This window comes from Triticum dicoccoides, chromosome 3B (assembly GCF_002162155.2).
Source record: "Triticum dicoccoides isolate Atlit2015 ecotype Zavitan chromosome 3B, WEW_v2.0, whole genome shotgun sequence".
Lineage (NCBI taxonomy): Eukaryota > Viridiplantae > Streptophyta > Magnoliopsida > Poales > Poaceae > Triticum > Triticum dicoccoides.
The window spans coordinates 699,800,081-699,806,393 of NC_041385.1; positions in this window are offsets into that span (position 1 = coordinate 699,800,081).

Sequence of the window (6,313 nt, forward strand, 5' to 3'; positions counted from 1 at the left end):
CTAGAAGTTTCTCTACCATACCCAAAGGAATTTCAAAGTAAACATTTTCAGTAGGTTCAGTAGGTTGAGGAGCAACTCTTTGCTCTACTGGTCGGGGTGAAGATACCCCGAACAAGCCCCTCAAAGGATTAGTTTCCATAGTAACAAGTGACAGTAAATTTCAGCACACTATATAAATGTTTCCTTACCAAGTTCCACTTACTAAAGGCGCTTCACTCCCCAGAAATGGCAACAGAAAAGAGTCTTGATGACCCACAAGTGTAGGGGATCTATAGTAGTCCTTTCAATAAGTAAGAGTGTCGAACCCAACAAGGAGCAGAAGGAAATGACAAGCGGTTTTCAGTAAGGTATTCTCTGCAAGCACTGAAATTGTAGGTAACAGATAGTTTTGTGATAAGATAATTTGTAACGCGTAACAAGCAATGAAAGTAAATAAGGTGCAGCAAGGTGGCCCAATCCTTTTTATAGCAAAGGACAAGCCTGGACAAGTTCTTATAATGAGAAAAGCGCTCCCGAGGACACATGGGAATTATCGTTAAGCTAGTTTTCATCATGCTCATATGATTCGCGTTCGTTACTTTGATAATTTGATATGTGGGTGGAATGGTGCTTGGGTACTGCCCTTTCTTGGACAAGCATCCCACTTATGATTAACCCCTATTGCAAGCATCCGCAACTTCAAAAGAAGTATTCAGGTAAACCTAACTATCGGTGTCAAAACCGGCGGATCTCGGGTAGGGGGTCCCGAACTGTGCGTCTAGGCGGATGGTAACAGGAGACAAGGGACACGATGTTTTTACCCAGGTTCGGGCCCTCTCGATGGAGGTAAAACCCTACTCCTGCTTGATTAATATTGATGATATGGGTAGTACAAGAGTAGATCTACCATGAGATCAGAGAGGCTAAACCCTAGAAGCTAGCCTATGGTATGATTGTTGTTCATCCTATGGACTAAAACCCTCCGGTTTATATAGACACCGGAGAGGGCTAGGGTTACACAGAGTCGGTTATAATGGGAGGAGATCTACATATCCGTATCGCCAAGCTTGCCTTCCACGCCAAGGAAAGTCCCATCCGGACACGTGACGAAGTCTTCAATCTTGTATCTTCATAGTCCAGGAGTCCGGCCAAAGGTCATAGTCCGGTCACCCGGACACCCCCTAATCCGGGACTCCCTCAGTAGCCCCTGAACCAGGCTTCAATGACGACAAGTCCGGCATGCAAATTGTCTTCGGCATTGCAAGGCGGGTTCCTCCGCCGAATACTTCATAGAAGATGTTGAACACAAGGATAGTGTCCAGCTCTGCAAAATAAGTTCCGCATACCACCGGAGAGAGAATAATATTTGTACAAATCTAATCTGCTGACGTATTCCGCAGCGTGACATCATGCCAGGACCAAGCCTTTATTCGAATCGTTTTACTGTCCCACCTCAGTGCGCTTAGCGAGGCGGTTTCCTTGGCACGTCTTGTCGAAGCAGAGATCATGTCCCCTTATTCCGGGATTCTCATCAATACGGGTGTGGGTAACCCAACCGTGCCATTAATCATGGCTCTTGGGAGATAAGCGAGTTTTACCAGGCTGGCGGGGGCACATAGTTTCGTCCGCCCATATAAGGGGATAAGGATCCACCTTTTCCATCTACGCCTTCTTCCTCCTTTGCTTATCCATTTCCGCGCACTCGAGCTCCAGCGCCCAAGTCTGCACTTCCCACCTCAACCTTCTCCAGCCATCTCCAGAGCGGGAGGCAGGTGGATGGCCTCCTCCGTCACGGAGAGGCACATCAAAAAGTTGAGGAAGGCCGGATACTTGTCTAACGACATTGCGCACCGGCTCCCAGATGAGGGGCAGCTCATCCCCACCCCCAGGCCCCATGAGAGGGTGGTGTTCCTCACCCATTTCCTCCATGGACTGGGCTTCCCACTCCACCCATTTGTCCGGGGGCTCATGTTCTACTACGGCCTGGATTTCCACGATCTGGCCCCGAACTTCATCCTCAACATCTCGGCGTTCATCATCGTGTGCGAGGTCTTCCTCCGCATCAAGCCCCACTTCGGCTTATGGCTAAAGACCTTCAATGTCAAGCCGAAGGTAGTGGGCGGCCGGCAAGCGGAGTGCGGAGGCGCCATGGTGGGCAAGATGCCCAACGTTACATGGCTCGATGGCTCCTTTGTGGAAACCATCAAAGGGTGGCAATCGGGGTGGTTCTACATCACCGAGCCGCGCGACCCTGAATGGGCAGCGGCCCCCGAATTCTAATCTGGCATCCCCACACGGCTCACCTCTTGGAAAGAGACGGGCCTGTCATGGGGTAATTCGGAAGAGGTGACCGGACTACAAACCTGCGTCCAAAACCTGGTGGACAAGAAGGTTAAACTTGTCAACGTAGTCCAGGTCATGCTTTTCTGTCGAATCCTCCCGTGTCAACGACGGGCTTTTAACTTGTGGGAGTTCGATCTGGCCCAGCACCAAACCATGTCCAGGCTTTTTGACACAATGCACGAGGACGCCTGGAAGGTGCTATTCAAGGGCTTCGAGGTTTCCCCTCCCACCATCGAGGATCGCGGATTCTGCGCGAAGCGCCAAGCCAGTGTGGTAAGCTTGTTTTACCCTTTACAGGATAATTGTTTTTCATAGTTTGACTCTATGTGGGATCTAAGCTCCCGCTCCTTTGATAGGACTGGAAGAAAACGTCCGGATAGATCGACTGTCTGGCTCCTTTGCCCGAAGGCCCAGCAGAAGCCCACTTGGCAAAGCTGCTGGTCCCGGCACCTCACGTGGTGCCGGAGAAGAAGGCCAAGAAGAAGGCCATGGGAACTCAAAAGAGCTCCCGGCGCCTGGTGGTGTTAGATTCATCGCCCGACGACCCCGAAGCGCATTCCTCCCCCGAAGACGAGGAGGAGGAAGAAGAAGCCTCTCCCCCTCCATCGGGGGGAGGAAAGAAGAGAAAGGCCGCCCCAACTGGGGAGGCCGGAGGGTCCAAGAAGGGAAAGACCCTTCTTCCGGACTACTCCACCAGCGCCGACGACGGCAGAGAGGAGTGGCCGTCCAGGGCCAAGCCCCTGGCGAAATTGTAAGTACCAGAATAACTCATGGCGTTCCTTTAGTGCACAGTATCTTCTAACACCGAAAATAATCATGCAGTCCTCCCAAGGCCCAGCTCGACGCTTCGTCGAGCGGATCCCTGGATTCGTCAGATGTGAATAGTCTTTCACTCCCTACTGCTACCTCCCCTCGCCCCACGGACGATGCCGAGGTGGAGTCCCAAAAGGGGCCAGGCCAGGAGGAGGTAGCCCCGGAGGCGCCGCAAGGAGACCTTCCGGACTCCAGCCGCAAAGGGGATAAAACCCCGGAGGGATCTAAGTCCAGCCCTGGGCCGGACACCGCACCAGAACCTTCAGTGGTTCCGGAGTCCGGCAGGCGGCCCCCTCGTAAGAAGGGCAAGCCTTCGACGCCGGGGGCCTCCGTCCAACCGGAGGCACCAGACAATTTGCTGGAGGTTCTTAACGGCGCCTCCATCAACGAGGAGCACCGCACTATTATGAGTGCGGTGATCCAGAAGGTTCAGTCCGCCAAGAGCGGGCTGACAAAAGCCTGTGCCAGCCTTCTAACAGGCTTTGAGGTATGTATTTAAGACATGTAAAAATATTACCGCATAGACAGTAGCCCCTGATGCTCAGTTTGGTGTTCGGAAAGAAAAGCCGGACTGAGGATCTAAAAAGATATACACAGGAGTCTAACATAAATATGTCAATATGGGAATGCAGGCTGCGCTGCTGACCTCTGCCGCACTGACTGCAGAGGTCGATGCATTGAAGAAGAGCCTCGAGCGGTCCGAGAACGAGCTCGGCCTTGCCAAGAAGCAGCTCGAGGACAAGGAAGGTAAGTGGTACCTTATGTAAGTATAAAAAAATACTTGATTGCAAAAAATGACAGGACCAACATGAGTATTACAGGAGCCACAACCGAGGTGGCGACCCTGAAGGAAGCGTTGTCCAAGGCCGAAGACAGTGCGGCCGTGGAGCGCGCCGAGCGAGAAAAGCAGGAGGCGCGGGTGGTGGAGGTGCAGCAAGAGCTCCATGCTCTTGTGAAGAAACACGAGAGATTGGAGGTTGACTCAAAGACTCGAGAGTCCGAGCTTGCCTCGGCCCTTGAGAGCGTCAAATCTGCCAAGGCTGAAGCCCAAAAGGCCCTCCAGGAAATTGAGGCGATGAAGAAGATAGCGGTGGGTAAGGCATTCTTTATGCAAAGCAAGCACGTGAAAGTGAATTACTTGTTACTTACCCGAATCCGGAGCTCTCCAGGAGCATTCACAGATCTGCCCCGTAGTGTGTCCAACACCGCCGCATTCTACCGAGCCGAAGAAGGGAGCTTGACGGAGAAGGTGTTCTGGTCCCAGTATGTTGAGGCCGGACACCCGGTGCCCTTGAGCGACCAGCTGAAGCAGCTGGTCGAGCTCCATAAGGTAGCCGAACAGGCCATGAAGGGCCTTATAGGCCGGCTGTGGCCTGGGGAGGTCCTGCCTGGGAGCTACTTTGGGCTGGTGAGGCGGTTGGTGGATGCCTGTCCACGGCTTGAAGTCATCAAGCGCTCCGTATGCATCGAAGGCGCCCGTAGGGCCCTTGCCCGTGCTAAAGTACACTGGGGAAGCTGGATGCTGAGAAGCTGGTGACAGATGGGTCACTGGAGGGGAAGGAGCATCGCAGGCCCGAGATGTATTATGAGGGCGTCCTGAAGGGTGCCCGCCTTGTGGCGAATGAATGTTCTAAAGATGTAATTTTTGAGTAAACTCGCTCGTGTTTATCCTGTGCGCTGAAAACTTGTTCATATGCGCTAAGCAACGCTTGTTGAATTTAAAATATTACCTTCTGTGCGGACGTTTATTAAATCTGAGAGATGCGAGTCGTCGGCTTCTACCCCCATGCCACGAGTGCTGGGGTGTTCGGGATAAACCTGAGCGCTCTTGTTCCCATTCTTGGGTCCTTCGAGGGAGGCGCTCAGCACAACGAACAAGGCAATCGGACTATAATGCTTTATCGCTCTCACTTAGCCATAGAATTTATAATTTTAAATTTCGGCGAAGCCCCTAGTATTCGGAAGACCGAGTTCGGGGCACTATACACGCCTAGGCCGGACAAAGCCAGCTCCTCGCTCTAAGCGGCATAAGTCTTTAGGGACTCGAAAACCTCTCGAACAGCGACGGGCTCTTGCCCTATCATGACGGTCAGTTTTAGCTTTCTCTACTGAGGTGCTTAACCCAGCTCAACTGGGGCACAATCGCAGTAGTTCTCCCAGCGCTACCTTAGCCGATATAGCGGAACATAAGGTACCAAAACATGGGAGCCGGGCAAACCCAACTATTGACCCAAGACATGATTCGGAGCCGATGCATATAATGCTATAAGTTCGGGGTGCCGCACTCGTGGGAGTGTTCGGACTTCTCACACCATATTGTGGGGTACTTAAGCCCCTGGTGTATTGGCCGTACCAAAGCGTACGGTTGCATAATGTCATAACTGAACATATTTTACATAAAAATGAATGCAATAATAGACAAGAGCTATGTATTGTTTATTAAAAGGCTGCTATGAAAGCAGAGTGATACAAATAGTGCAATAAGCAAGAGATGGGATTATTAGACATCCCTCCAGGGGCAAGCTGCGAGACTTTATGTAAGACAGGTATTTAGCTCGTTATAGAGACCACCTTGACATCTGACGTAGCTTGCTGCCTCCCTGGCTGTTGCATCGTGTGTTTGGTGATTGTGCTGCCGAACAGGCCTTCCGAAGAATGGAGTCCTGAAAGTAAGAAAAAAGTAATGAAAAAATCTGGAGCCCCTAGTGCGGTTGAGCCGCATTTTGGGCATGCCGTGGTTGTTCCCCTCCCCATATGCCCATGGTATTTCCAGGGCGTAGTTATGTACGCATAGTACTGGTTTCGCAATTTTGCGAGGGCTGGGGTTGGGGCCGCACTGCTATGCTTACTCAGAACGTGCCATGCGGTCTTTTTGTAGGTTACTCTGGGCGCGCTTGACGGTGTCCGGACGTTGAATAGCCGGACTGGAGAATTGCCTTGAGAGGCTACTTTGTACTTCCGCCGTGAGGGCCGCCGTATGATCCTCCGTTCAGAGAGAGCGTTCGGTGTTTCCATTGACCGTAATGACTCCTCGAGGGCCTGGCATCTTGAGCTTGAGGTATGCGTAGTGCGGCACCGCATTGAACTTTGCAAATGCGGTTCGTCCGAGCAGGGCGTGATAGCCACTGCGGAACGGGACTATGTCGAAGATTAACTCCTCGCTTCGGAAATTATTCGG